The following is a 21596-nucleotide window of genomic DNA, read 5'->3' as shown; positions in this document are numbered from 1 at the left end:
AAAATTTTAGGGAAAGAATCTCGGGATGTGCTCTGAGGAATTTCAAGAAGTTCTCATGGCTCCTACACTATTTGGCCTTGAGGATAAGTGTAGTACAGAGACATAACTTCTTACCATAACACTGGACGTCATGGAGAAATACGTGCACTTTGAATGAGTTCAGAAAAACTGTTTCTTTTTATAAGCTAATTGAAGCAGCCAATCAAAACATGGAGTAGAGGGAATGTAAGTCTGCAATGCTGTCTACTGTTTTACATTGCTTTGTGATTAAAAGTGATGTAGAGAATTAAATAATTGTACTAGTCATAAAGGTAGTGTAAGTCTGCTTCATAGTAAGCAGTATCAGTGTGATAGGAAATGTAGAACATGATTGAGCAAGAAGGGGAAGATATTACTAGTCCAGGATTGTGTAAATGATCTTCAACATTTTAATTCTGAAAGTTGCGGAAATGCGAAAAGACGGGATTGGCTTACAAGAAATCCAAGAGTTATAAATGGGTCTGACAAGATTTGGCCTTGTGGAAACTTGTGGTAGAGAGCAAGAAGTCATTTATTGTATGTAACATGTTTTTGAAAACGATGGAGGTTTTCTTTCAGAAAGTGGCGGGTTGAAAGTAATAACAGCACAACAGAGTGTAAGCTGTTCATAGGACATCCTTGGCCGTCATGGAAAGTAAGTTAACTTTAAGGAGTTCTGAATTCTGATTTGTTATGTTGTATGGGTTTTTTAAACACAATCATTTTGATTGTGTTTTTTTTCCCCCGCTGTTATATGATGAATACCTTCAAGTCACTGTTTTTAGTGAAATTTGATACATTCTGAGAACAGCAAAAATAAACCATTTAACATGTATAATTAATTCTGTTCTGTTTGCATTTATGATGTACATGTAGAACTGTGTAGGAGGCATGGAGAAGGTGAGGCTTCTGTAAGTGTCAAAGTTGTTGCATACAGTGAACACATTCACACATCGGTCCACTCTTCCTTGGATGTGGTGGAGGTGGTGGGGAAGCACCAGCTGAAGCTACTAAAGAAGCCATTGCTCACTGGTAACAAAGGGTCTTTCTCTCACAATGATGAAAGTCAGAGTGAGGAAAGAAAGAGGGATTTTCATCATTTGGGAAAAACAATAGTTCTCAACCAATGAAAAGTGTTCATTTTAGATTATATGACCTAGTCTTACATCATTAGGAAACCAAAAGTGAAATGAAGCAATGAAAAGTGTTATTACCAAGTCACATGACCTGCTGTGTTTACGTTACACGCTTTGCAGGGCCTCCCGGTTTGCTTCCAGAAACCTGTGCTTTGCGACTCGGTAAGCGTACCAGTTCGCTAACGTAGTACGTCATATGACGCGAAACGTCATGCGGACGGGAGGCGTCACGATGTTGTTTTCTAACGCGGCAGTTGCGGTAAAGAAACGTTTACCGGCTCGCGGTCTATTTCGCGGCATCAAGGTCAGCTAACGGGAAGCTTCCCGATTCGCGAAGCGGGAACGAAGAAAAAAAAATTTTAAAAAAAAAAGTTATTAATAAACATATAAAATATATTTTGGGATTTAAAGAAGAATACATTTTACAGCTACAGATATTTGCTATTAAAAAACCATTGAAATTCACTGAAAAAACCATAGGTTATAGATTATATATAGTTAGGAATTAGCATTTACAAAACCTTGAAAATTCACTGAAAAAACCATAGGTTATAGACCATATATAGTTAGGAATTAGCATTTAAAAAACCTTATTTTACTCACACAAAACCATTGAAATTCCATATATAGTTAGTTGCACTAACTATATATCGCGCACCCGCAATCCACTGCTGATGATGTCACATATTACATCATTCATGACATGGTCAGTGACATCACTGATGACATCACTGATGACATCTCAAATGACATCACTGATGACATCACTGATGACATCTCATTTGACATCATTCTTGTGCTAATACGATAAACCTCTTCAGACTCTAATATAACCTTAGATACACTCAGTGTATACAGAAACTCACACACTGTCACTCATCCATGGAGTTACTCACACACCTAGTCAGTAATGCAAAGAAACAATCTCACCTCCATTTCCTCAACTATACAGTTATACACACCTTACTTATTCAAGCATATACTAACACATATTTACTCTCTTATACAATCCCTGATACAAGTTCACAATGATCCATACAGCTACTCACACATTCAGTGGCTCTCATGCACAGTTATTTATATATGCCAACTCTCACATGTACTGTGTTTTACATATGTACTTACTTTGACATGTAGCACTGAGATATCCATTCACTCACCAATGCACTCATGCACACAGTCAACCACCCATACAGCTGTTTCCACATGCACTTTTGAACCCATACATCTAGTGAATCAACTGCTCACACATCTATGCACAGAGTCATACACCTCCCAGCCACCCACACACACACTCAGTCTCCCATACAGATACTTGAGCAACCAATCAATAACCCATATACTTACTCATATAGCTACTGATCAACACATGCAGCAGTTTACAGAACAACAAACATAATGATGCACAAATTAAGACAGTTTAGTCACTAACCCGTGCACTCAGTGAGACACATTTAATCACTCACTCATACAGTCAGTCATGCACCTACTAAATCCTTCGTCCAGACACTTATACATCCACTCATTCTTCAATATGTAAGACATATTTAAACTTTACAGAAACAAAAAATCACTGGATGTTGTTATCAGTGATGTCATCAGTGATGTCATTTGAGATGTCATCAGTGATGTCATCAGTGATGTCACTGACCATGTCATGAATGATGTAATATGTGACATGATCAGCAGTGGATTGCGGGTGCGCGATATATAGTTAGTGCAACTAACTATATATGGAATTTCAATGGTTTTGTGTGAGTAAAATAAGGTTTTTTAAATGCTAATTCCTAACTATATATGGTCTATAACCTATGGTTTTTTCAGTGAATTTTCAAGGTTTTGTAAATGCTAATTCCTAACTATATATAATCTATAACCTATGGTTTTTTCAGTGAATATATATATATATGTATATGTATATATATATATATATATATCCTAGGTTTTTGCTCCTTCTGCCTTCCCCTGCCCTCTGCAGAGGATCGCTAGTAGTTGGCGGAGCGCGCCACCATCAAAATCTTATTTTTAAGCACCAGTAAAGCAATCACTTGGAAGTTAGCATACACCAGTGGTAGATATTTATTCCAGAATAAATATCTACCACAGGTGTATGCTAACCTCCGACTGATCCCTTTGCTGGTTCTCAAAAATAATATATATATATGTGAACAAGGGCACTTGTTGCCCGAAACGCGTCATGCGAGGAGTGAGGAGAAAAGCTCAATAAACCTACCTGCGACTTCTAAGCTGTCTGGTGGTCCATTGATTTCAGTGTTTGCCGAAAGGAGGTACAGGAAGGAGCTGCATATATATAAATAAATTACCTACTGGCGGTCGCCAGTAGGTATATATAGTTAGGATTTTTTCTCTATGGGATTTTTGAAAATTCTATGTCTAATAACTTTGGCGTTTGCGGACGGAATTGGCTGGAATTTTCAGGAAAATGGAACATTCCGTTTCTGAGCAGCCCCTGAAAATTTGGGGGGGGTTCGTCAAGGGGGGGCCGAGAAAAAAGGGGGGTCCCAAAACGTGTTTTTAACATTGAGTTTCCCATAGGGCGGTTGGCCTCACTTTTAGCTCGAACGGCTGAATGGATTTGCACGAAACTTGGCAAAATTGTAGGGACTGGTAGCCCGATGTGCCTTTTGTAGGTCTCAATATATGTGCTTCAGTGGATTTTGAGAAATTAACGTTCAAAAAAAGATATATATCTGTAACAGCGGACCGGGCAGCGCTCCGCTACGCGTACTTTTCGCGCAACGGAGCTTTGTGAAGCGAAGCTGATTGGTTCTCCGGCGTCTGTCAACATTCCAAACAGTCCGTAGCGGCCGCCATCTTGTCTCTCGGTAGGATCGAGAGACAAGAGGAGGCCAAAGCGAAGGGGCAAATGACCATAAGGGGGCATAGTAGATCCTCGCTGACCCTCTAGGTTTGATGTGGAGGTTTTAAAAGGGTCCCGCGGGGCAAAAAAAAATAATAATAATAATAATCGAACGGCTGAATGGATTTGCACGAAACTTGGTAAAATATTAGGGACTGGTAGCCCGATGTGCCTTTTGTAGGTCTCAATATATGTGCTTCAGTGGATTTTGAGAAATTAACGTTCAAAAAAAGATATATATCTGTAACAGCGGACCGGGCAGCGCTCCGCTACGCGTACTTTTCGCGCAACGGAGCTTTGTGAAGCGAAGCTGATTGGTTCTCCGGCGTCTGTAAACATTGCAAACAGTCCGTAGCGGCCGCCATCTTGTCTCTCGGTAGGATCGAGAGACAAGAGGAGGCCAAAGCGAAGGGGCAAATGACCATAAGGAGGCATAGTAGATCCTCCTTGACCTCTTAGGTTTGATGTGGAGGTTTTAAAAGGGCCCCGCGGGGCAAAAAAAAAATAATAATAATAATCGAACGGCTGAATGGATTTGCACGAAACTTGGCAAAATTGTAGGGACTGGTAGCTCGATGTGCCTTTGCTAGGTCTCAATATATGTGCTTCAGTGGATTTTGAGAAATTAACGTTCAAAAACAAGATATATATCTGTAACAGCGCTCCGCTTCGCGGAGATAAAATTATATCTGTATTACCTAGCTGTTGCTAACACCAGTTAGCGACGGCTAGTAGGAGATAGCGACCATCTTGGGCCCCACTTTGCATGTGAGTGATATTTATCACTAATGACATGCAAAGTGGGCGTGCCAAGATGTTAGCGACTGGAAACAGTCGCTAACATCGCTATCTCCTATTATAAACTTTTGGAAATATTCGAGATAAGCGCGGATATCTCCAAAAAGTAGCACCTGCCCTGAGCAGTTCTTAGCCATGTTATCCAATGGGAGGTGGATAACATGGCTAAGAGCATTAGCTCGGTAATGCATGAATATCGCTGAGTTTTCAGCGATATTAATGCATTGCGGTCGTTTATTATCGTATTTGCGATAAACCTTGATAATAGCAAGGTTTATCTGCGATAATTTCTGACGATGCTTAGCGGTAAAAAAATCGTTGCTAAGCATCGTTAGGGATAAATATCGCTTAACTTTGGTAATATGCCCCAACGTCTGTTAACGTTCGATTCGAAGGAAATCAGGAAGTGTTGAAAAACATTGTCTGCGCCATCTTGTCTTTTTTCAAATGCCACACTTTTGTCGTGCACGGCAGCCATTTTAGATGCCTTGACCAGACCCACTCTCTGCACGCTGTCGATCCTTAGCATGGCTCCCCACCCTCGCAAGCATCTCCCCCAGGCAGTGGTCACCCCCGCTTTCTGTCTTATGCATGGGTAATAAACCTCCCCCCATCTGCGCTGCTCTTCCCTGAGAATCACACCCTGTGCCTGCCCGACACCTCCCTTTCGCCCTATTCACTACCGCACCCTCTGACACTCCTCTTCCTCTGTGTCCGATTGTCCAGGCCGGTCCTAGGCTATCAGCTAGCCCTGCAGATGTAGTTTATGGCCCCAGCTGTAAAGAATCACCCCTCTTCAAAGGAGTTATAGTAGATCAAGGCCCACACTCGATGAGATTCGTCACAGCAGAAGCGTTCCTATTATCTGAAAACCATCCTGTATTGTGATTGGGGAGGGGACCGAGCCTGAAGCGGAAGATTCCAGGGATGACTCTTTGTACATCAAAGTTTTTACAATTATGTGTCACATTAAAAATATATAGCACTCCGACAAAGTAGTAAGATTATAAAACTTTAATAATTTATAAATATATACAAGAAAACAAAAATAGTAATAACATATAAACATTTTTAGGGAAAAACAACGAAGTAGCGGTCGGCTGTGCGAATAGTCCCAACGCAGCACAACGTCCAGATTTCCGGCGTGGGGCGTCGCGGGGGGTGGGTCATCAGTAGCAAACTGTTGTGCGAATAGTTCCAAGGCAGCAGAACGCGCTGAAATCTAGATGACACGAAAGTGATGTCTAGTAAGTTGCCACCCAGCAAATAACGGCGTGGGGCGTCGCGGGGGGTGGGTCATCAGTAGCAAACTGTTGTGCGAATAGTTTCAAGGCAGCAGAACGATGGCACCAAGATGATGTGCAGTAAGTTGCCGCACTGGTTTTGGTATCCTACAATGCTGCTCCGAATAACGGCGTGGGGCGCCCCGGGGGAGGCGGCGTGAACGGGCTTCTCCAGGTGGAGTGTCATCTGTTGTAGTGGGGCGCCCCTTTACCGTTTCATTTGCCATTCCGTCCGTTTTTGGTCCACTGTGTCAAAAGCCGCAATTCAGCTGAGTTGTGCCCACTCTTGCGGTGCAGCGATAGGCGGCTGTCACAGGACTCTCAAAATGGCGGCAGGCTCTTTCCTTTTGGGGCCTGGTCCACTGAAATGGCCCTGGGACACCTTGGAAATCGGCCGCTTGTCTGCTAGGTCTTGGACCCCATTCTCGAAAGCGTCCCCTCCGCCTTGAGGATTTATCAAAAGTTTTGGGGGCCCCCGACTCCTGTAGGCTTCTGGTGGGGAGCGGTTGCCATGATTGCTCGCGGAATGACCACGACGGAGCTACGAGATGGTGGTGCTCTCATGCTGACGCCAGCTTCAGTCTGAAACATCCAGAAACAAGGTGGGGCTTTCATCGTTTGGGAAAAAAAAAGTTTTCATCCAATGAAAAGTGTTGTTTTTAGGTCATATGATCAAGCCTTCCATCATTAGGAAACCAAAAGTAAAATGAACCAATGAAAAGTTTTATAAACAAGTCACATGACCTGTTATGCGGCATAGGGTATAAAATGCGGAGAAAATACGTTGGCACGTGAGGCGGCGTCAGTAGCGGACCGATGTGCGAATAGGCCGAAGGCAATACAACGCGCCAAGATCCGGATGGCACCGAGGTGGTGTCCAGCAAGTTGCAGCCCTGGTGTGGCCATCCTACAATGCTGAAAGTCGGCGTGGGGCGCCCCGTTGGCCTGTGAGTTTGTGTCAGTAGCGGACCGATGTGCGAATAGGCCGAAGGCAGCACAACGCGCCAAGATCCGGATGGCACCGAGGTGGTGTCTAGTAAGTTGCCGCACTGGTGTGGCCATCCTACAATGTTGAAAGTCGGCGTGGGGCGCCCCGTTGGCCTGTGAGATGGCGGCAGTAGCGGACCGATGTGCGAATGGGGCCAAAGGCAGCGCAACAATATTTTCCGAATAGAAGACACCACAAGGCGCTGAGATGCCAAGATCCGGATGGCACCGAGGTGGTGTCTAGCAAGTTGTGGCACTGGTGTGGCCATCCTACAATGGTAAAAGTCGGCGTGGGGCGCCCTGTTGGCCTGTGAGATGGTGTCAGTAGCGGACTGATGTGCGAATGGGGCCAAAGGCAGCGCAACAATATTTTCTGACTGACACCACAAGGCGCTGAGATGCCAAGATCCGGATGGCACCGAGGTGATGTCTAAGTTGCGGACCGATGTGCGAATGGGGTCAAAGGCAGCGCAACAATATTTTCTGTATGGAAGATACCACTAGGCGTTGAGATGCCAAGATCCGGATGGCACCGAGGTGATGTCTAGCAAGTTGCTGTACTGGTGTGGCCATCCTACAATGGTAAAAGTCGGCGTGGGGCGCCCTGTTGGCTTGTGAGATGGTGTCAGTTGCAGACCGATGTGCGAATGGGGCCAAAGGAAGCGCAACAATATTTTCTGTATGGAAGATACCACTAGGCGTTGAGATGCCAAGATCCGGATGGCACCGAGGTGATGTCTAGCAAGTTGCTTTACTGGTGTGGTCATCCTACAATGCTGAAACTCGGCGTGGGGCGCCCTATTAGCCTGTGAGATGGCGTCAGTAGCGGACCGATGTGTGAATGGGGCAAAGGTAGCGCAAGAATATTTTCTGAATAGAAGACACCACAAGGCGCTGAGATGCCAAGATCCGGATGGCACCGAGGTGGTGTCTAGTAAGGTGCACTGGTGTGGTCATCCTACAATGCTGAAACTCGGCGTGGGGCGCCCCATTAGTCTGTGAGATGGCGTCAGTAGCGGACCGATGTGCGAATAGGCCGAAGGCAGCACAACGCGCCAAGATCCGGATGTCACCGTGGTGGTTTCATAGTTGAGAGGCACTTCATCTGCAGTGGGGCGCCGAGATCCGGATGGCACCGAGGTGATGTCTAGCAAGTTGCTGTACTGGTGTGGTCATCCTACAATGCTGAAACTCGGCGTGGGGCGCCCCATTAGCCTGTGAGATGGCGTCAGTAGCGGACCGATGTGCGAATAGGTCGAAGGCAGCACAACGCGCCAAGATCCGGATGTCACCGTGGTGGTTTCATAGTTGAGAGGCACTTCATCTGCAGTGGGGCGCCGAGATCCGGATGGCACCGAGGTGATGTCTAGCAAGTTGCTGTACTGGTGTGGTCATCCTACAATGCTGAAACTCGGCGTGGGGCGCCCCATTAGCCTGTGAGATGGCGTCAGTAGCGGACCGATGTGCGAATAGGCCGAAGGCAGCACAACGCGCCAAGATCCGGATGTCACCGTGGTGGTTTCATAGTTGAGAGGCACTTCATCTGCAGTGGGGCGCCGAGATCCGGATGGCACCGAGGTGATGTCTAGCAAGTTGCTGTACTGGTGTGGTCATCCTACAATGCTGAAACTCGGCGTGGGGCGCCCCATTAGCCTGTGAGATGGCGTCAGTAGCGGACCGATGTGCGAATGGGGCCAAAGGCAGTGCAACAATATTTTCTGAAGAGAAGACACCAAAAGGCGCTGAGATTCCAAGATCCGGATGGCACCGAGGTGGTGTCTAGCAAGCTATGCAGTTGAGTTGTGTGCGCACTTGCGGCGAATAGGTCGAAGGCAGCATAACAATGTTTTCTGAATAGAAGACACCACAAGGCGTTGAGATTCGGTTACCACCGAGGTGATGTCTAGCAAGTTGCCGCACTGGTGTGGCCATCCTACAATACTGCTCCGAATAACGGCGTGGGGTGCCCGAAGGGGGGGGGAGGGGAGGCGGCGTGAACGGGCCTTCCTAGGTGGAGGCTCGTCTGCTGTAGTGGGGCGCCCCTTTACCGTTTCAGTTGCCATTCAGCTGAGTTTCGGCTGCTCTTGATGCTACAGCGACAGGCGGCTGCAACAGGACTCTCAAAATGGCAGCCTGTTCTTTGGATTTGGGCCTGGTCCACTAAAATGGCCCTGGGACACCTTAGAACTCGGACGCTCGATTTTTTTTTCCTTTCCTGTACATGCAAAAAAAGGTAAATGCCCGGTACGTTACACGCTTCATCTGCCACGATGAACTCTCCAGAGGAACCGAAAAAAAATATAGTTATGGTAACTATACCATGCATCGTCATATGGAGAGGTGGCACCAATTAATTATAGTGCTGCATAAAAGAGAGATTTGGAGGAGAACCCCTGACCTGCTAGTACATTCATCAAAGAAGTGGCACTGACAGCATCAGAGGCAAGGGAAACGGTCCCAAATATTTAGAAGAACTTTGGAAAGATTAAAATGACATGTTTAGATTGTGGCAAATTAATTTCATGTGGACAGATGAGTGTTACTCTAATAAATACAGCATATGAACATCATCATAGTCGATGGTTGGTAGAGACATTTTGACTATATCCTGGACCTGCCCGTCCTCGCCCAAAATGGCGCCGGAATAAATGGGACTCGTAACTCCTTGTTGTGTACTGGTTGCAGAACCTTGAAATCACGAGATACGTATGCAGTTTTGAAGCACATGGCGGGCGGGGACGAGAATTGATTGAGTATTTCGACATCCCTATTGATATTAAGTTCTGATGTGTTATTGATTACTGTACTATTGAAAGTTCGAATTAACGTCACCCATGGTACTTGCCCGCAAATGTATATCTAGATAATTTTATTGTAACTGGCCCTGTCGTATTTTAATTATAAAATGTACGTCCACCGATTCCGTAACTGTTAGACACCTTAGTTCTTGCAACCTAATGGCCCGCCCGTTACGTTCCTCTACAGTGTAAATGTCTACTCATCATATACGATTACAGTTTGCTCCGTGGCCGGCCCACGTGGTTATAGGCTCGTATTTGTATAATGAAATTTTCACAATAAAGGTTTTTAAAAGAAAACATGGTAGTAGTATATACATTGGTAAAGTTTTTAATAATAGTCACTGTTTTAGAATCATTAAAAGGCAAGTGAAATAAAGCAGACCAATTACATGAAGGGTAAAAGGTATAATACGAAGGAACGCAGTAAAGATAAATGGTCAAGGGCTGTTGTGTTTTCTATTCCTGCAACATAAAGTGATCGATAAGAATCTCATATTCAGGCGTATCGGCGACTAAGACAGCAGGTCGACCCTCTTTTGCTCAACGGCTCCGTCATGGGACGAAGAAACGCTCTTTTTCTCGAAAAAAGAATATATTTTACTTGCAGGACAGTTGTAAATTTTCCGGGAAAGTACATTAGCCTGGAACATTATAACATATATTTAAGAAAAAATAATGTTCGGAAGTAATAAAAAGCGTAATTTTTAGGTCATATGACCAAGCCTTTCATCATTAGAATAAGAAAAGTAAAATGAACCAATGAAAAGTTTTATTAACAAGTCACATGACTTGTTATGCTTACGTTACGCGCTGCGCGCCCCGGATGACTTCCGGATGCGCTAACGCGGCGCGTCATATGACGCATTACGCGACAACGCAGGTCCAGAATATAGTCAAAATGTCTCCACCAACCAGCGGTCGGAACAAAACCCCTTTCAGCAGGCTAAATAGTTCTGTTAAATGACAACAGAAGGGACAGGCAACAAGAAACATCAGTCAAAGAGGGGAGGGCTAGTTCTTCTCTACCGGGTTACATTGGGGCGCTACCGGAACTGATCGAATTGGTAGTCTACAGTGTTTCTGGATGTTTCAGACTGAAGCTGGGGTTAGCATGAGAGCAGTACCATTTCGTAGCTCCGTCGTGGCCATTCCGCAACCAATCATGGCAGCCGCTCTTTATCGTTATTTTGGGCGGGGTGGGTGGCGGAGCCGAGCTGTTTTGCAGCCATCATTGTGTGGAGTTCAGTTCATTTCACTAGTTTTGTATTTGTCATGAGGGGTTGTTCCTAATGTTTCTATTTTAGCGAGGTCAAAAAGAGATCCCGTTAGTGGCCTACTGATTTTGCTCGATTCCTTTTCTTTTTTTTTTACACGATTTTTCGTTATCTGCAAAGACTAAACAGAGTATTGCGGCTCTGTGTTTGTTTGTAAATAGAGAATGAACCAAAGAGAACCAATTCTAAAACAGTAAATACTTGGATAACAATCAATCAAATGGAGAGAGAAGCAGGCACGACGTATTACAACGGGAGCAAAGGCCTGCGTTAACTACCCTTCACTATGTGCAAAGAGAGAGTACTCCTAATAGAAATGAGAGGGGGGGGCACCATTCAAAGCAGAACAGTGTGCATAAACACGAAAATGTTTTCACTTACCACGTACTTGACATTCGACAGCTTATGATATTTGCTATTAAAAAACCATTGAAATTCACTGAAAAAACCATAGGTTATAGATCATATATAGTTAGGAATTAGCATTTACAAAACCTTGAAAATTCACTGAAAAAACCATAGGTTATAGACCATATATAGTTAGGAATTAGCATTTAAAAAACCGTATTTTACTCACACAAAACCATTGAAATTCCATATATAGTTAGTTGCACTAACTATATATCGCGCACCTGCAATCCACTGCTGATGATGTCACATATTACATCATTCATGACATGGTCAGTGACATCACTGATGACATCACTGATGACATCTCAAATGACATCACTGATGACATCACTGATGACATCTCATTTGACATCAATGACCACATCACTGATGATATCATTCATGTGACAATACAATGCATCTCCTCACATTTTAATATAACCTCTGTTTCACCCAGTGTTAAATACAGAGTATAATTTTTGAAACCATTGACACACCAATACTAGTTACTACATATGTACTCACTGATTCCTACGTCTACACACACATTCACTCATTCACCCATACAATCATTCATACATACAATCACTCATCTTTACAACACTATCATATGCACTCATACACCTATACAGACACTCACACTCTGCCACTCATCCATGGAGTTACTCACACACCTAGTCAGTCCTGTAAAGAATCAATCACACTTCCATTTTCTTGTCTATACAGTTAAACATAGAGCACCTTACATTTTCAAACATATACTAACACATACTTACTTTCTTATACAATCATTGATACAAGTACACATTGATCTGCACAGAGTCACACACCTCCCAGCCAGCCACACACACACTCAGTCTCCCATACAAATACTTGGACAATCAATCAATAACCCATATAGTTAATCATATAGCTACTGATCAACACATGCAGCAGTTTACAGAACAACAGACATAATGATGCACAAATTAAGACAGTTTAGTCACTAAACCATGCACTCAGTGAGACACATTTAATCACTCACTCATACATTCAGACATGCACCTACTAAATCCTTCGTCCAGACAGTTATACATCTACTCATTCTTCAATATGTAAAACATATTTAAACTTTACAGAAACACACAGTCACTGGATGATGTCATCAGTGATGTCATCAGTGATGTCATTTGAGATGTCATCAGTGATGTCATCAGTGATGTCACTGACCATGTCATGAATGATGTAATATGTGACATCATCAGCAGTGGATTGCAGGTGCGCAATATATAGTTAGTGCAACTATATATGGAATTTCAATGGTTTTGTGTGAGTAAAATAAGGTTTTTTAAATGCTAATTCCTAACTATATATGGTCTATAACCTATGGTTTTTTCAGTGAATTTTCAAGGTTTTGTAAATGCTAATTCCTAACTATATATGATCTATAACCTATGGTTTTTTCAGTGAATATATCTGTCACAAAGTGGGGCTGTGACTGCCAGGTGCTACATCTACTCACTTGAGACATTATTATGTTTTACTCGACAAGAGAACAGCGCGCCCACCTGGGAGATATGAACTGCAACATCCAGAAGGCCAGAGTGCTGGCCCCGCCCAAAGGCGGCAGGTGTTTTAAATAGAACAGTGCAACAGCACAAGCGCGTTCTCTTTTCACTCAAACATCACGCCACAGAAGAAGGGATTTGACACCCGAAACGCGTCTGGCGTTATACTTGGAGATGTACGTTCCTGTTTTGGTTGCAGTCAGCAGGCAGCCATTAAAAGAAATATGTGAACAAAATGTGTTCCTCCTGTGGCTTTCTTTGTATGGGGAGTCCCGCATCGTGATTATGTTTAAACGGCCGTCCCGGTCGTAAGGAAAGCTCACCGTGTCTAGCGGGTCCATGCAGGCACCAACCCGGAGTCGGCAGTTTGGAAGGAGGAGAGCGAACGCTATTGCGGAGTAGCAGAAGCTCGTTCACAATGGCTGTCACAAAGTGGGGCTGTGACTGCCAGGTGCTACATCTACTCACTTGAGACATTATTATGTTTTACTCGACAAGAGAACAGCGCGCCCACCTGGGAGATATGAACTGCAACATCCAGAAGGCCAGAGTGCTGGCCCCGCCCAAAGGCGGCAGGTGTTTTAAATAGAACAGTGCAACAGCACAAGCGCGTTCTCTTTTCACTCAAACATCACGCCACAGAAGAAGGGATTTGACACCCGAAACGCGTCTGGCGTTATACTTGGAGATGTACGTTCCTGTTTTGGTTGCAGTCAGCAGGCAGCCATTAAAAGAAATATGTGAACAAAATGTGTTCCTCCTGTGGCTTTCTTTGAATGGGGAGTCCCGCATCGTGATTATGTTTAAACGGCCGTCCCGGTCGTAAGGAAAGGTCACCGTGTCTAGCGGGTCCATGCAGGCACCAACCCGGAGTCGGCAGTTTGGAAGGAGGAGAGCGAACGCTATTGCGGAGTAGCAGAAGCTCGTTCACAATGGCTGTCACAAAGTGGGGCTGTGACTGCCAGGTGCTACATCTACTCACTTGAGACATTATTATGTTTTACTCGACAAGAGAACAGCGCGCCCACCTGGGAGATATGAACTGCAACATCCAGAAGGCCAGAGTGCTGGCCCCGCCCAAAGGCGGCAGGTGTTTTAAATAGAACAGTGCAACAGCACAAGCGCGTTCTCTTTTCACTCAAACATCACGCCACAGAAGAAGGGATTTGACACCCGAAACGCGTCTGGCGTTATACTTGGAGATGTACGTTCCTGTTTTGGTTGCAGTCAGCAGGCAGCCATTAAAAGAAATATGTGAACAAAATGTGTTCCTCCTGTGGCTTTCTTTGAATGGGGAGTCCCGCATCGTGATTATGTTTAAACGGCCGTCCCGGTCGTAAGGAAAGCTCACCGTGTCTAGCGGGTCCATGCAGGCACCAACCCGGAGTCGGCAGTTTGGAAGGAGGAGAGCAAACGCTATTGCGGAGTAGCAGAAGCTCGTTCACAATGGCTGTCACAAAGTGGGGCTGTGACTGCCAGGTGCTACATCTACTCACTTGAGACATTATTATGTTTTACTCGACAAGAGAACAGCGCGCCCACCTGGGAGATATGAACTGCAACATCCAGAAGGCCAGAGTGCTGGCCCCGCCCAAAGGCGGCAGGTGTTTTAAATAGAACAGTGCAACAGCACAAGCGCGTTCTCTTTTCACTCAAACATCATGCCACAGAAGAAGGGATTTGACACCCGAAACGCGTCTGGCGTTATACTTGGAGATGTACGTTACTGTTTTGGTTGCAGTCAGCAGGCAGCCATTAAAAGAAATATGTGAACAAAATGTGTTCCTCCTGTGGCTTTCTTTGAATGGGGAGTCCCGCATCGTGATTATATATATATATATATATATATATATATATATATATATAGATATGTGTGTGTGTGTGTGTGTGAGTATATATATATCTCATTGCTCCTTGTTTCACCTGCTTCGTGCTTCGTGTACTCCCAGGCGGGTGCTTTTCGCGGGTGGTGTGCCCGCTATCATTACTGCTGCAATCTCCGTGTACACTCCTTTCACAAAAAGAAAAGCATTCTCGCGGGCGAGTCCAAGCATTTATTTTACAGACTCACGGCAACCAGACGCGTTTCGGCGGACGCCTTTCTCAATGGTCCGCTGAAACGCGTCTGGTTGCTGTGAGTCCGAAAAATATATGCTTGGACTTGCCCCCGAGAGTGCTTTTCTTTGTGTGAGAGGAGTGTACACGGAGATTGCAGCAGGGTGTTTTAAATTTGCACTGTTCAGCCTCCTCAGTTGTCAAGTGAGCAAGGACACAGCCTCGTGTCCGAAACGCGTCTGAGGCATGCTCCGTTCCACGTATTTTTTAAAAATAAAAGAAATCTGATTCTGGCTTAAAAACAAGTCTGTGTTCCTGTTTCTGTGCACCAAGGCACTGGGGAAATTTTAGAGTGGATACATATCGGGAAGTTGGTTTGTTCCTGAAATTCTCTGACCCCTCCCACGTTTGCTGGCTGGCCACGTCTTTCAAACCTGTTGGGAGCGATTGTTCAGTGGCGAGCAAAGTGACCGGCCCCCTGCGTACCTTATCAAGCATACTGCCGAACCACATCGTGGATCACTCGGTTGGAGTCGGAGGACGTATAACCAGCGATACCTCTAGGCGGTGAGCATTTCGAAGGATATTTGAGCAGGTTGGGAGGTGCCATTAGTATCAGTACGGGGTTTTGACGAGAGAGACAAACAGCCCCATTATCTATCAAGTGGAATTTCAATTACGGTGTTATGTCGGACGAACAAGAGAGAGAGAAAGCAGCAGATGCGCTTTTTCTTAATTTGCCTTAAGTGGTGCAGGGAGGAGGCACTAGTAAAACAACAGAATTGAGCAACAATTCGGATGTGAAAAATATGATGAAAGCTTCGGAGAAAAACAGTTGCAGCGAGTTAACCAAGTGGTGGGAAATACGATCCCTAGAGAAGTACCACCAAGTGGGGAGAGTCCCGTTGGGGCTGCGAATAATGTTAGCACCAAGCTTCGAAAATCCTAACCCAATCCTACTTATGGAGTGGGCTGAAAGCAACCTGGAGGCGTCGATGCGATTAGTATGCCTGTTAGTAAAATATGCTAGGATTGATCAACAAAAAAATCTGGAGGAAATTGCACGTTTAAATGACGTACTGTGTAAAATCATATGTGCTGAAGACAAAGCGTTCATTGATAAAAGTACAAAGGAAATGAACGAACGATTACGCAAGCCGGAAGAAACCATTAAAAATAGAAAAGCATATAAATTTGCCCGTGACCAACAAGATTACGAGTCCGGACAAATCTTTACATTTGCCCGTAAATTTGACCACCTCCGCAAACAAAAAGGTGTAATAGCTAAACAGGCTGCAACTAAGGGACAAGCACAATCGGCTAACAACGATTCAACACCATCGAGGTCAGATGCAAGCCTAGCCCCGAGTGGAACTGAGTCCGAGGACAGTATCCCTGGTTCAAAGCAAGGGGATCTGGGGCAGTTAACTCTGGCAGAAGAGTTGGAAAATATACGGATGCAGAGAAAATTAACATTACGCATCATAACTCCTCAACAAACAAAGGAGAAATACAAGGAGGAGACAGCGGGGCAAATGCGCAAACAGGAAGCGTTAAAAAACAAAAGAAACGCTTTTGTAAAAAGAGAAATTAGAGCAAGACATCACTATAATCAATTTAACGGACACTGTTTTAAATCAGGCGGAGCAACAGTTACTGTCTCTGGGTTTGTCGTTTTGCCCAGAAAGTAACTTTCATTACTGCAACACCTGCATTGATGTGTTCAAGTTTATAAGAAAAATTAAACTAACGAAATATTATGCTATCAAAAACAATCTTGAACATAAAAAACAACTTTCTTGCAGCAGTGTCACGGATCAAAGTGGGCTCCAAGCCAGGGATATTGGTCTCATGTGCACATTATATGAGCTTAAAGACAGCACGACGACATCATGTAGCTCACAAGATGTAGCGGATCATGAGGGTATCAATATCTCGTACACTTCTAAAAGCCCTTTCAAAGCTGTACCAACATTTGTTCCTAGTATGCCACGTGACGCCATTGACATTTATTCTGATCGGATCATTGAAGAGCGTAAAAAATTGCAATTTGCGACTAAGAAGCATGTCAAACAACCCAGTGGACTAATGAAACGTTACTCTAACCTTATGAAGAAATTAAAAACCGACAACTCTATTATAATAAATCAATCAGATAAAGGCGGGAACGTTGTTCTCTGGAGCAAAGACGCTTACATCAAAGAGGCGTATCGGCATTTAAATGACAAAGAATGCTACATCAAAATCGATATGACAACAGTCAAAATTATACAAAAAAATTATAAAGATGACTTGCACGAATGGAAAAGTGAGGGGCTAATTTCCAAAGATGAACATAAATTTCTCTACAAAGAATTTCCCGTCTTACCTAATCTATACTTCACACCAAAGGTACATAAAGAAGAAATTCCTGTGCCAGGGAGACCAATTGTCTCTGCAATAAACAGCACCTTTGAAAACACTTCGAAGTACATTGACTTTTATCTTCAAGAATTTTTACCAACTTTACCAGCTTATATTCAAGATACTACAGAGTTTCTACATCATCTAAACAACTGTGAATGCTCTGAAGATCTTTTGTCTTTATCTATGGACATATATCTATACCAGTATCGCCCATGAGGATGTGAAGAACCGGGTTAGAACCCAGCGGTGTCAGGGACACACCTGAAATCTTCGAGTTCCACCTGTCTTGGTATACAGAGACACGGAATACTTCTGGGTGGCATCAGAGACCAAGTTTATTAGCTGCAGCTAGTAACAAAAATCCCAACAATACATCACAATGTATTCCTAGGAGACTGTTCAAATTACTAAGGCAAGACATCTCCTTTTATACACCATATTCTCATTATAAATGTACACCCACTGCGCAAAATTCTAACCAACAGGGCTCATTTTCTAACTGAGTATCACATTAACAAAAAACCAATTTACAGTAACCCAACCCAAAAGTTAATTATTAGGAATGTCCCAAATTCAATCTTTGCAAGCCGGACAAATTTATAATTGAAAAGCACAACCCATGTAATGCCAGAACATAAAGGAAACAGTAATAGATGCTGAACAAGATAAAACATGTGCAAGGAAACTAAAGGTTAACGAGGTCCTGAACATTAAGTGGCAATCTTAGACAAGGATCAAACCAAGGGAAATTGGTTTTGCGAGGTCAGTTTCAGATGAAGAGGTCAGTTTCTCTGCAGTTCTTTCAGAGTCGAAAGAAACCTTAGTTAATGTATACATGAACTCAGAAGGCCAGGTCACTTGTTCGCCGGGCCTCTTTCACAGGCCTACGTGAGGGCAACACAAAATGGAGTCAGGCTCGAGAATTACAGAACCTCAGGCCCTCCTTTTGCCATTACGTAGGCAATAACCTAAACTCATGTTAATCTGAATCTAGGTCCATATCAATCTTCATTAGGTCATCTAAGTGTTGCTGTAGCATCATCCTATTATTCTCTACTTCTCTCTGGACAGGTCTCCTAACGCACATAGTAGCACAAAGACTACAAATGGCGGGACCACACTGGATGCAAAGACAACAAGAGAAAAGGATGGCCAAAACCATACCAAGGAATGTCAAAATCTTCCATCCCAATTTAGACAGCAATTCCCAAAACCATCCCGTCAATGACCAGTCTCCTTTGTCTACATGGATAGACTCAGAGATCTTATGTAACCTAGAGATGGCTTGGTACTCTGTAGGAGCATTATCTGGTACGTAAATGCAACAACTAGATCCGATCTGTTTGCATACTCCACCTCGATCTGCAAGTATGACGTCTAAAACCATACGATTCTGCAACGTCATAAGGCGGTCCGCTTGAAGCTCAGCTGTAACACTACTAATAGCACCTGCTGTCTCGTTAATAGTAGCTTCAACAACGCGGACAAGCTGTCGAATATGCCCACTATTGATCATAGGACCCCAAAAGGGCAGGAAACCCTTGAAGAAATCTCCTGCTTCTTGTCCTGCAGTATCTTCCTTATCGAAGACCCCTCTACCATATCTCGTTCTATGATAGTCCGGAGCCGTAGTATATGTAGGGGGAAGCAAAAACACCACATAACATGTACCTGAAAAATCAGGTGGCAACCATGTATAGGCTCTGTCATGACAAACAAAACATGTGCCTTTAGCTGGTACGAACGGTGGAGAAGTCTGGGACGAATAGACATAGGTGTGAACACACACACTCTTACCTAGCTGAGCTTTCGGATTTCGACCAGTGCCTTGCAAACAAAAATAAACTTGATGGGGCACAATCCAAATCGGGGGAGACCTTTTTCGTCTCTCCTTCTCAGTCAAGCTGGTACTATATCCGGTCAAATTCCAACCAACATAAGCCTGCATCTCATCCTTGGGGATAGCATTATATGCATCGATATCTCGGATCATATCTACTATTCCCTTTATCAAGGCACTATTGCTGGAGTTATCCTTAAGGGAACGTGAAGGGCATATCTCATTTGCATAGATAAACATAGTCTGTAAAGCCCACACAGACCCATTAAAAGAAAAAGGCAAAACCAAATATGGCATACCCTTATCGGTCGTATGCGGCATAAGACCACAAACCCAACAGTTAGTGGTATTCACTACTAATTGATGCTGATGCAACAACTGTATGAACGAGTTGTTGACAAATTCGGACCTCCTTGTCTGTTCATGTTCAGGCATTGTATAGAACTGATGCAAAGAAACAGTAGTGTAAGAAAGCATAGGTTGGGAAGTGGGTGCAAATGTCTGTTGTGAGGCATAGACAATCCATCCCACATAAGCTATCGTAATACTTAAAAACATTAAAAAACATGATATTATAAAACATTTGCTACGTATCAATGTACGGAATTTCATTTTAAGGTCTATTTTCTCAACATCTCTCTCAGGTACAAAAGGCTCCATCCTCTTACGTGCTGCTCGCTGCAATTTTCCGTCTTCACTCATGTGTGCGTCCAGACGTCCTAGACAACCTAGAACCACAGACCTTTCGTCAATTCGCGGTTCACCCCTTAAGTCTTATACCACGACCCTGCAGCTGAACCCGGATGGTGGTTCGAAAAAGCAAAAAGAAAAATAGTCTCTTGTCTGAGAGTGCACAATACACAAAAAAATATTACTTTATTTGTCCTTTTTTAGACCTCGGCCTTCAACTATAATGTTCTTTATTCGGCACAGTTTGATCCTGAAAAAGAATCTCCGGATGCGTAGTGTCCAGTCTCAAATGCGGCGGCACAGCTTCTTGCAAAATTTCATCATCCGCACGTTCCGACTGAGTCCATTTCAAACGAGCATCATTAAAAGGCACAAATCTCTGGACATTTTCAGTCTCAGAATCGGCAACACCTTCCCGGACCCACTGATCATACGGTAAGGGCAGAGGTATCCTTTTCGTGTGGGTGGCATGCACCCAACTCTTTTTCCCGAAGACTTTCACAGCGCTCCTCGTTGCTAGCAGCACTTGATAAGGACCAGTCCACCTCGGCTATAGGTTCTTGGACCTCTGGAAGTTCCTGATCAGAATCCAGTCACCGGGTTGGATCGCATGTTCCGCGTCAACAGAAGCTGAAGGTAAGGTATCATGAACCTGTTGGTGAAGAACACGCAATTTAGCAGTCAAATCATGTAAATAGTCAACCAACATAGGGTACTCAATATCGCTGTATTCTCTTGGCCTCGGCACACCCCAAACATTCGCCAGGCGTCCAAAAACAAACTCGTATGGGCTAAGTCCCACGCGAGAATGTATTGTCGTTCTTGTGGACAAAAGTGCCAATGGTAGAGCATCGGGCCATGTGAGACTAAAGCTCGCTTGCACCTTGGCCAACTTCAGCTTTAACGTGCCGTTATAGCACTCAACCAGGCCGGCTGACTGGGGGTGATTTGCTGCGTGAAACTTCTGTCTAATTCCCAAACCCGCACACACTTTCTGCATAATCTGACCCACAAATTCACTTCTGTTATCACTCCAGACCATCCTCGGGAAAAACTCTTTGAGCAAAACCTTGGCTGTAGACAAGGCAGTATTATCCTTCAGGGGGTAGGCCTCTATCCATCTGGAAAAGGCACAAACAACCACAAGGACATACTTCAAGTTATTGCATCTTTCCATATGAATATAGTCTATCTGCAACACCTCGAATGGATACGTTGGAGGAGCAAAATGACCAGCTGGAGTTGGGGTTCCCTTGCCAGGATTATGCATCAAGCAAATCATGCAGTGTTTAACCAAATTCTCAGCTCATTTGGGAATTCCACTATTCTGCCATACCGGAGCCAACAACTTGCATATCCCTTTTGAGTTGATGTGAGCCATCCCATGAGCCATAGTAACCAATGGAAGCACATACGCATCTGGCAACAACCATCGCCGATGCTCTGACAACTCAACCCAACAGCCTGTCGAATCCAACATTCCAGTACTC

The sequence above is a fragment of the Lissotriton helveticus genome, chromosome 12 (assembly GCF_964261635.1).
Source record: "Lissotriton helveticus chromosome 12, aLisHel1.1, whole genome shotgun sequence".
NCBI classification, from domain to species: domain Eukaryota; kingdom Metazoa; phylum Chordata; class Amphibia; order Caudata; family Salamandridae; genus Lissotriton; species Lissotriton helveticus.
The sequence above is the reverse complement of the archived record's forward strand: the minus strand, read 5'-3'. Positions refer to the sequence as shown.